Source organism: Pinus tabuliformis, chromosome 8, assembly GCF_031772625.1.
Source record: "Pinus tabuliformis cultivar Carrire ecotype Pingquan chromosome 8, CPIR1, whole genome shotgun sequence".
Classification (NCBI taxonomy): domain Eukaryota; kingdom Viridiplantae; phylum Streptophyta; class Pinopsida; order Pinales; family Pinaceae; genus Pinus; species Pinus tabuliformis.
The window spans coordinates 729,896,482-729,906,564 of record NC_142294.1 but is presented as its reverse complement, the minus strand read 5'-3'; the positions used below and the strand labels follow the sequence as shown (position 1 = coordinate 729,906,564).

General features: G+C 35.6%; 1 pseudogene across 1 annotated transcript; it reads left to right on the top strand.

The window, feature by feature from the left end:
- The first annotated feature begins 5,838 nt into the window (after nucleotides 1-5,838).
- LOC149237655 (putative beta-1,3-galactosyltransferase 2) lies at nucleotides 5,839-8,854 on the top strand (annotated as a pseudogene). The gene is made up of 8 exons (XR_016245922.1): nucleotides 5,839-5,884; nucleotides 6,087-6,152; nucleotides 6,267-6,503; nucleotides 6,615-6,679; nucleotides 7,363-7,574; nucleotides 7,761-8,018; nucleotides 8,130-8,217; nucleotides 8,725-8,854. The product of XR_016245922.1 is annotated as a putative beta-1,3-galactosyltransferase 2 (transcript).
- The last annotated feature ends 1,229 nt before the right edge of the window (nucleotides 8,855-10,083 follow it).

The following is a 10,083-nucleotide window of genomic DNA, read 5'->3' as shown; positions in this document are numbered from 1 at the left end:
CTCTAAAAACAAGAAGAAAATTAATCCCTCTTCATTAGACAAACGTTGAATGTTGAAAATGATAGCATAAGCCACAATTTTAACTTTATTCACTTATTGAACCAAAGTGCAATGACATTACATTATAAAAAAAATAAAAAGTAATACTATAATAAAAAACTAATTGTTCATAATATAAGGTGTGACTTTCCATTTGAAAACCATTAACTGAAAGAGTATGCTTATTAGGACAAAACTAGGAAAAGACAAGAAAAAGAATAAAAAATTAATGAATTCATTTTGTGTGGATAACTTTGAAAGGGAAAAATGTAATGAACTCATTGAAAAAAATAAACACAATATTTTATTTATTTTTAAAAATATATATTTAAAAAGTTTTAAAACCAATCTCCTTATATGTCAACAAAACATATTCCTAGCATATTCCATTTGAGTAACACTTGCGTGTAGTTATTTAAAAACTGTATTAAATTTTATTTAAAAATTAAATGATGGTTGATTTTGAATTATTAAATGCTAAAAAATAAATTTAATAATTTGTTTCATTGCATTGTTTTTTAAATAAAATTTAAGAACATTTTTAGAGCTTTATTTAACTTTTATAAATTAATAAACTATAAATATGTAAATTAATAAATTATAAATATGGATGGTAAGATAATCTTGAAAGATGAGAATCTATAAATTAATTTATTTAAAAGAAATTAATAAATTAATATTTATAAAAAATTTAAACATGGAAAATCATTTTAAATAAAATAAAATAGAGAATACAAAATATTTGTTAATTTTTTAAAAACAAAAAAAATCGTGTTTATCTGTGAGAAAAATCTAATCATGATATATGTCACTTTCTTAAGATTTATGATTAATTATAAAAATTATTGAATATTATTAGAAATTATATGATAATGGTTGATTTATTTAAAAATAGAGAATACAAAATATTTGTTAATTTTTTAAAAACAAAAAAATTCGTGTTTATGTGTGAGAAAAACCTAATCATGGTATATGTCACTTTCGTAAGATTTATGATTAATATATTGAATATTATTAAAAATTATATGATAATGGTTGATTTTGATTTTTTGAATTCAATTAAGTAATTTATTTTACTTTATTGTTTCATGGTTAAAAGTTAAAAAATATATTTTTAGAATTATATTTAATTTTTATAAAGCTATATTTATGATCGAGGTGATGTGCCAAATAGAAAGGGATAATGGGGGCTGTTCGTGGCCTTACCACTTCCCATCACATTTAATAGGGGGTGGCATGACCTACCCATCCCATGCTATACATGTGGTATTAACTTCAACTTTTTATGATGGAGATCTTTCATACAATTATTTGCCTTGAGTATAGCTTTGTGAACAGTGGTTATTATGTTGGTTTTGGTTGTCCCTCTTGATACGGGTGGGATTTTTGTGTGGGAATTTAGTCATGCCTAAACCAAATTTAAGAGGAAACTCTACAAAACAATGGTGTGACATTTGGATTTTTGCTAAGGCCGTTGGTCATTGGTTTCAAAGCAGCAATGGTGTGGGTTGTCACTACTTGCTTTTAGAGGGAGAATCTCCTCGCCAATCTAAAGGTGTTGGGTTAGTCTTTGATCCCTTGCTTGCTGAGCAATTATGATATTTTTGGTTTTCCTCTACAAAAGAACTACTTACTTCCGGGGAAGTAGAGGAAGTGTATTGGGATTATAAAGAAGACTGAATTATTTTGACTGTGGATAAATTTAGATGCTTGCTCGAGGCTCTAGACAGTGGTTTGGACTCTGAAGTTGTTTCTCCAAAACATTTGGGTTGTGTAATTCAACCATATAGTGTGCCTCAAGAGGGGAGGTCAATAAAAGGGTTTTCCTTGTGCATAGTGCCTGCTTCCTTATTCGCTCAAACATCCCGAGACAACATTCTCTATAAGGTACTAACTTTCCCATCTATCCTTGTTCTACATTTTCTCCTCTTTGTTTTTACATGGCTATTGGTTGGTGTTTTAATTCCCCTAGGGGTTTTTAGCATCTTTTGTCTTGGGCTCTTATGGTGTGGGGTGAATTTCCCTGGTGGGAATCTTTTGGACCTATAGTGTTTTCTACTTGGTTGGTTGGTTGGCCATATATTTGCATTACTCCTCTTCGCTCTCTCTTATCTACTCTTCGTGGGCACCCATATTCTTGTTTGCCTCTATATTTTCTGGTTCACAATGCCCAAGCAATGCATGCGCAGTCATAGGGGTGGTAGTGGTAGGGGCAGTGGTGGGCAAGGTGCATAGGGCCAACTGCGTGCTCAGGCCCAAGCCTAGGAGGCTACTACAATTTTCCATTCTACCACTCCTCAAGGTATCCAGGATGAAATGCACCAGCTTGAAACCAGGACTTCAAATGACCTCTAGGTTTATTATGATTATGAAATTATGGAAGAGGTGTCCAGCTAGGTTCTTGACCCTAGTCACACTAGGGGAAGATGGAATCAGTATTTGAATCCCATCACCCTCCATTGGTAGGTGAAAAATATTTTGGGACGTGTCTTGAAAGAGAAGCATGTAGATCATAATGAAATTATCTCCTTAAACGAGATCAATCGGGTGCATCGATATTAGCATATTTTCTTGCTAGATTAGATACTCATTTGGCTCAATTGGAAAGCCACCTCCAATGTGAGCTCAAGCCTTCTACTCCATCCACTAATCCAATGCACATGATCTTGCTCCTGTGATTTCTTTTGATACTTGACTTTATGTTATTTTTTTCTATTGTTATTATGTTTTTCCCTGTAGTCTCGCATCAAACAATCCATGATGTGATTTGAACTAGTGACATTAATTTTGGTATTTTGCTTTTAGATTACTAGTCAACATATATAGTTTCCTTTGCAACATATTGAGACTATTAATATTTTGATTTATAGTCATAGTTATGATGTACTATAATTTCTAAAAGAATAAAAATTTAACTTACAATTATTACTTTTTATAAGTTTACAAATTATAGATATCGATTAGAATAATTTTTCAATTAATTCATTTATAATGTTTTTAAGAAATTAATACATATTAAAATTTTAAAATAAATTGAAAATCATTCTAAATACTCAAATAATATAATATAGAAAACATACCATATTTTGTTAATCTATTTAAAAAATTATAAAATCTAAAGCAAAATTAAAAAAATAAAAAAATAAATAAAAAAAAAAATGAAATTTTAAGGTCACTAGACTAAAAATATTCTATGAGACCATTAGTTCCTTGTTTTTCGTTTTTTGCAATTCAATCCTTTTCCGATTCAAATTGATGATGAGCTAGCCCAACCTTCCAACAATCCCCTCGCTAAAATGACAATGCCAAGAAACTGATGCAACATGTTCTCGTAACTTTCCCTAATGTCTTTGAATGCATCACATTCCAAAATGAAATTATTTTCCGACTCCACAACCTCAGACGTGCAAAACGTACACACCCGTTCTTCCCAAGCTTCTTTAGACCTTTTCCACCATCCTGTTTCACACCGAAGTTGATGGGAGTTGGTCCTTAATTGAGCAATAAGAACATTTGTCCTCCACGAAATGCTAGCTCCAATGAACTTTTTTTGTTGTAGATCACACTTAAAGGTTGAATTCGTCAATGTAATATTTCTTCTTTCTACCCCTCTTTTCCCCATACATTTTTACGAAACATCTCCATAACAAAATCATTTAGCTCCTTGCTATTTGTGAGACATGCATTGAGGTAGATATTCCATTTTTGTATCCATGTGTAGTTTTGTTTCATCCATGAACAAAATCTAATAATGACAAATGCAACTTTAAAATGATTATTAATGTTAATAAATAAAAAATGATGATTAAATTAAATTAATAAAATATTGCATTGAATTTTATTAAAAAATAATGATTAATTTCGATGTATTAAATGTTAAAAAATAAATTAGTTATTTTTTTTATTATATTGTTTTTATGATAAAAAAAATTAAGAACATTATTAAAGCTTTATAAATTAAAAATTAATAAGTTGTAAAATTAATATGTTCATATGGAAACAAAATATAACCATGAGATAACATATGCAGCTTTAATAAGATTTGCGATTATTAGTCCCTGCCATCTGGCATCCGGCAGGGACTATAGTAATCGTTCCGGACGGAGATAGCATTAGTTCTTAGGTGTTATTCGGTTGTTATCCTAAAGTTTGGAAATGCTGTGTGCGGGGATATGCCGACCTAAGCTAAGTTTCATTCGCACCTCAGGCTTCGCGATCTTATTTGGCCTCTTCCCGAGGCGGAAGAGGCTCGAGCATAGCTTAAAAGCAATAAGCCCGGTGCATTTTCGCTAACCGTCACCGGTCTGGTTTTAATGTTAACATTACTTCGATTCCTATTATCTGTCGGGGTATGCGAAGGTTTCGTAAGGTTTCGTGTTCCCTGTTACAAGGTTGTGCATTGGCAGCTGGTGCATGCGATGGTTCAACAGCTGTCGAGGTAAGGCGGTGGAACTGCTCGATCTCAATATGATGCTGGTAGCTCTGGATCCGTATAACCTGAACCTGGTCCTGTCGCTGCGGTGGAGATTGAATGAAAACCAATGCTCTCTTTGCTATCACCTCGCCCGGAGACGGATCCTTTAGTTCGAAAGCCTATTGATTCGGAATCAGTTGTATTTGAACCAGTGGTTGGGCTAGCTCTGGTAGTAGCTTTCTGTCTAGCTCACGAGAGTTGCTTTCAGGTATGGCGGCCTCTATGAACTACCCCTTTACTTTAGTTACTTTTTCACCTGCTAGAAGAACTAGATCTGGTAGCGGAGCCCTGTATCTTCACCTTCTTTCAGACAGGATTTCATATTAGTGGAGTTGCTTGCTGCTTTTGAAATAGATCTTGCTAGGAATAAAGGGCATATGAAAAACTTACCTAGAAGGCTTGATGATGACACTGATATCATGGAGGATTGTTAGGATTGCAAGATCTTCATGTAGTTAAGAAATCCCTCCTCTTTGACGGCAAGATCTTCATGTAGTTAAGAAATCCCTGCACAATAACACCATATTTTATGCGGTCAAATGTCAAGTTGTCAATATCAGTCTTACCTCATGTCAATAGGATTTTTAATCTTAAACGGTTGCCATTAGAGAGTCCTGGATCTCTCTGCTCTTCTCTGAAGGCATAGAATTTGTTGTCTAATAGCGCAAAGAAAGCAATCCATTCACAACATCACCTACCTACTCCCAAGTCATTAACTGCATGAAGCCATTCAAATAAGCCATTAACTCAAGTGGTTCACCCACTGCACACAGAAAGTGGTTCACCCGCTGCGCACAGAAGCCATTCATTCACTGCATGAATTGTGCCATTGAGATTTTCCGTCGGGACTTGGATGAACCTAGAACAAGAAGAAGAGGAAGATATGGGGGAATTGGTTGAGTCACCACAGATTGATATGTCTCTGGTTTTTCTGTACCGTCAGGATCAACACACAGGCTGAAACATCCCAGGTATTCCTATACGGCATATATTGGATGGTTCTTTGATTTCTTATCTTTACTTACAACGTATTCCAGCTTCGTCGCTCGATCATGGCGATCTTAGGGAGCAGGTAACGCGACACTTGGTATCCATGCGGTAGCATGAAGTCCAGCGATTCAGCTGTGGCGACTTTTATATATTTATATATTCTAATTGTCATATTATTTTATTTAATAATTTTTTATATAACTTTTAATTATTTGTTTTTTCTTTTTATTACTAGCCTGTTAATTACTACGTCCAGTCTCTTTGCTAATCTAATTGAAATTCATAGGCTTCATTCAGGCCTACTGACTTCTTGCATGGCTAGTTTTTCAGGGTTATCTGGTTGGAAATGGAATTACAGATGAAGCATTTGACAGCACACAGGTGCCTTGCCCTGCTGTGGTAAATTGCAATACACCCTATGTATTTGAAACCAGTTTTATTTGCAGTATAGCAAATTGGTAAGGCTGTTGGAAGCTAGAATGACATTAAATTATTAATGCGCTTCGACGATTTCTTTCATATTTATGGTTGAATTGGCTATAATTTGTATTGAATCGTGAATCTTTGACATCATCTGATCCAGGACTCCTGTGCTAAAAGTCTGACTTTGGCGGCAATTGTATGAAGACTGCCTTTTGACAGCAGAATGGTGTGAACTCCGGCCTCCTTTCCCGTTTCTTTAGATGCCAATTCAAGTTTTACCGTTTTTCTATTTTTTGGAGCTCAAACCATTGCTGGCTCCTAATGCCTTTTTTGTTTATAGAGTTGAAATGAAAACCGACAAGAAAATGGGCTTAGGCTTAGGCTTAGGCTCGTTGGCAGGGGAAAGTTTGGAGTGCTCCTCTGCGTTGCGAGTTTCTGCATCGGTATGCTCTTTACTAACAGAATGTGGAGCAATCCTGAGATGTACGATGACGTTGATCCCACGCACAAATGGGAATTGCAAGTTCTTTCTCAAGATTGTGAAGACAAGCATGCAAGTATTAAAGCAGGAAGATCTGTAAGTATTTAAGCAGGAATATTTGTAGGTTAAGATGTCGAAAGTGTTAAGAATTTAAGGTATACTTCATACGACTTATTATAATAAGTTATATTGTGTGCATTTCATTAGAAAGTCGAAAATGGCGAAAGCAGAGATATAATGGGGGAAGTTGCCAAGACACATCAAGCCATTCAGTAAGTAGTAGCAATTACTTTTTTCGACCTGTTTATATTTTTGTCATATCACCTTCAATCTGAACAAAGTCCTTGCAGTTAGAAACTTGACTTTCTCCTGTGTTCCACCTGTGCTTCTGAAATTCTGTATATTCTTCTGTAAAATGGTTTTGCTGGCCCTCTTCCATGTTAGGATCCACAGTTCTTCCAATGGCTATCATCGCAAGTGCCGTGTTCGCTCCCTATCTTATCTATGCCATTGAGTGAGCAGTTTTAAAGACCTTGTTCTACCTGTTTATGTGACTATTCTAGCACCCTTAATTTGAACGAAGTCATTCATGGATGCCTATGATGATTGTGTTGTTTCGAGGTAACAGGCAGCGGCTTTCATTGTTCTCTTTCGATTTATGGCTTAACTTATGTCGGTTTTCATTCATGATCACTACCCTGAATATTGCCTATTTCAGCTACATTGCCTAGTATTTTGCTAATTCATCATACGTATTTAGCAGTTCATAGGGTAGTCAGTTGTAGTTATCAAATTCCCTTGACACTGAGGTGGCTTTATCTTTCTATGGTTTAGGCATCGATGGCACAGGATTTCTTGTTATTGTATAAAATTTGGATTTGGTCTTTGTTTGTGTGCACTTTTTTGACAACAAAATTGAAACCCTTCATTTGAGCTTGCAAATTCTTGTCTCCAGATCGTTAGACAAAACAATTTCTTCTCTTGAAATGGAATTAGCAGTTGCTCGGACTGAAAAATCAGCCAACCTCAATGGGTCACCTGTTCTTGAGAAGCCTGATGGACAAGGCCCTGAGGTACGCCAGAAGGCATTTGTTGTGATTGGAATCAATACAACTTTTAGCAGTAGAAAGCGGTGGGACTCTGTTCGAGAAACCTGGATGCCACAAGGTCCATATCAATTATTGCTAATAAATTTTTAGGTTTTGAAATCTGGTTAATAAATAATAAATGCTTTTTTTAATTGCAAAAATAGTTCTCATGAGTGTGTATGAACCTAGGGCAGGGATATTCTGCTGTCTGTAGCTTTTCTAGATATCCGTTGATTTTGATAATTGGACCTTTTGTTCCTCACAGGATCCAAACTGAAGCAGTTGGAGGAGAAGAAAGGCATTGTTATTAGATTCGTTATTGGACATAGTGTTACACCTGGTGGTATTTTGGATCGTGCCATTGATTCAGAAGACGCACAGCATCATGATTTCCTTAGATTGGAACATGTTGAAGGCTACCACGAGCTCTCAGCAAAGACCAAGACCTATTTTTCTACAACAGTAGCAAAATGGGATGCAGATTTCTATGTTAAGGTCGATGATGATGTGCATGTTAATTTAGGTACCAATCCCTCATTCTTTTAGAACCAGGATAAGTTGATAACTACTATCAATGGAAGGATATCTTTTCCCTATTCTGTTATCACTAAGAACATACGGATGCTCTTCTCAGGGATGTTGGCCACCACTCTTGCACGATACCGATCTAAACCAAGAATTTACATTGGTTGCATGAAGTCTGGACCTGTTCTTGCACAGAAGTAAGTAGCTATGACCAAATAGCATAAAGCAATTTGGGTTTCCAGAGAATATCTTAAAATACTGGACCTTTCCGAATTGAATTTGTTTATAATTTTGTGAAAATTGTGATTGAAGATGTATAGAGCTAAATGATTATAGTCTTTTGGATTTCAGAAGCAAATCATATCCTTGTGTTGTGTTCTGTCACTCTGTACAAAATTCAAATTAGTGGCTTGTAAACAGTTTCCGAAGTCGTTTTATATTTAGAGGGGACATAGATGTCTTCCACGGAATTGAGGTTCTTTGTTTGAATCAAAAGCCATGGTATTATAATACTTGAATGGCAGTAAATCATGTGTAGACTGTTGTGGAGTTTGAAGTTTAAACTGAGGTGTTCTTTTAAGGCTACCTGTTGAGGATTTTCGTGTGCCTGCTGCAATACAAAACCTTGGTTCTCGCAATTTTCTAATATTTACTATCTTACATTCAGGAAAATGTGCTAATAAGAATAATTTGTGTTCTTTCAGAGGTGTCAAGTATCATGAGCCAGAATATTGGAAGTTTGGTGAAGAGGGTAATAGATACTTCAGACATGCTACTGGTTAGATATATGCTATTTCAAAAGATCTGGCTACGTACATATCTATAAATTCGTGAGTGTGGCCCTGCCTTCTCCACTCGAGATATTTTTCACTAGCAGAACGTCATTGTCTGCTCAATTTTGCTTTGAAGTTTTACAGCTTTTTGAAGGTGTTGAAATTTTCATAGGAGGGTTTCCTTCATATGTGTTGTATATTGTCTATGACAGAAAATGCAGCTACTATTAAGTAGCCAACCTTGAACCTTAAGGTCAAAACTCTTTGCTAATCTAATTGAAATTCATAGCCTTCATTCAGGCCTCTTCGAAATATGTTGATGACTAGAAACTACGTTACATTTTCTCATTGTACCAAGGCAATTTATACTGGTATATCTAAGTTTCAATTTCCCACTTGAAATAGGATAAGATGATCTATTAAACACCTCACCTTACCTGCAGACCTCTACGCAGCCATATCTACTACAATGTGTTCATATATGATGTCACTATCTCTAACTGGCTCTGCTAAAACCGGGTCTCCAGAGAGAGCTCTCCGTGACACTTGAACTTGCATCTCTACTTGGTTCATATATGATGTGCCATATCCACTCTATGTGTCACTATATGATGTCGTACTATAAAAGTTGACCTTGTCTATTGCCAGTGGTCCATTGATTGGCACATGAAACTATGCTAATATAAGGTGCCCTACCTTTCTGCTAAAGCCGTAGAGTCTAAAGCCCATGCATGCACTCACTCTGCCTTTTCCGTGTGCCGCCTTGTAACACAGTTGGTTCTAACTAATTAGTACAACTTGGAGTTAAAGCTAAACCTGTGGTGAAAGCCTATTTCGACTTGCTACTATGGGGCCTATTGGACCTGGAACTATGGAGGCTCGCTCCTCCCTAGACCTAGATCTAGATTTGATGCCAGAGACAGTAAAGCCATCAATATATGATGTCACCATAGAAACATTGACAAAGTCCATTGTAACCATTGGATTCATATATATATACGTTTGAACATAATATGATGTTGCCATATCTAAGTTTTGCCTTGGCCATTAGATTCCAGGCCCTGGATGTTGCATATCGAAGTGTTCCTATATGACCTGGCATAAAGATGTTTTAAAATACTATACAGGCATAGAAACTTTCTCTCTAAACTCATCAAGGCCCACTTCCATAGCTGACAAGGCCTATGAAATCTGAAGTCTCCATCCACTACAGAGCCAAGTGCCAATGCCAGAGCTGGGCAATGCTAATCCATTTGAACCATATAAATCATACATAGAGAATATCGGCAT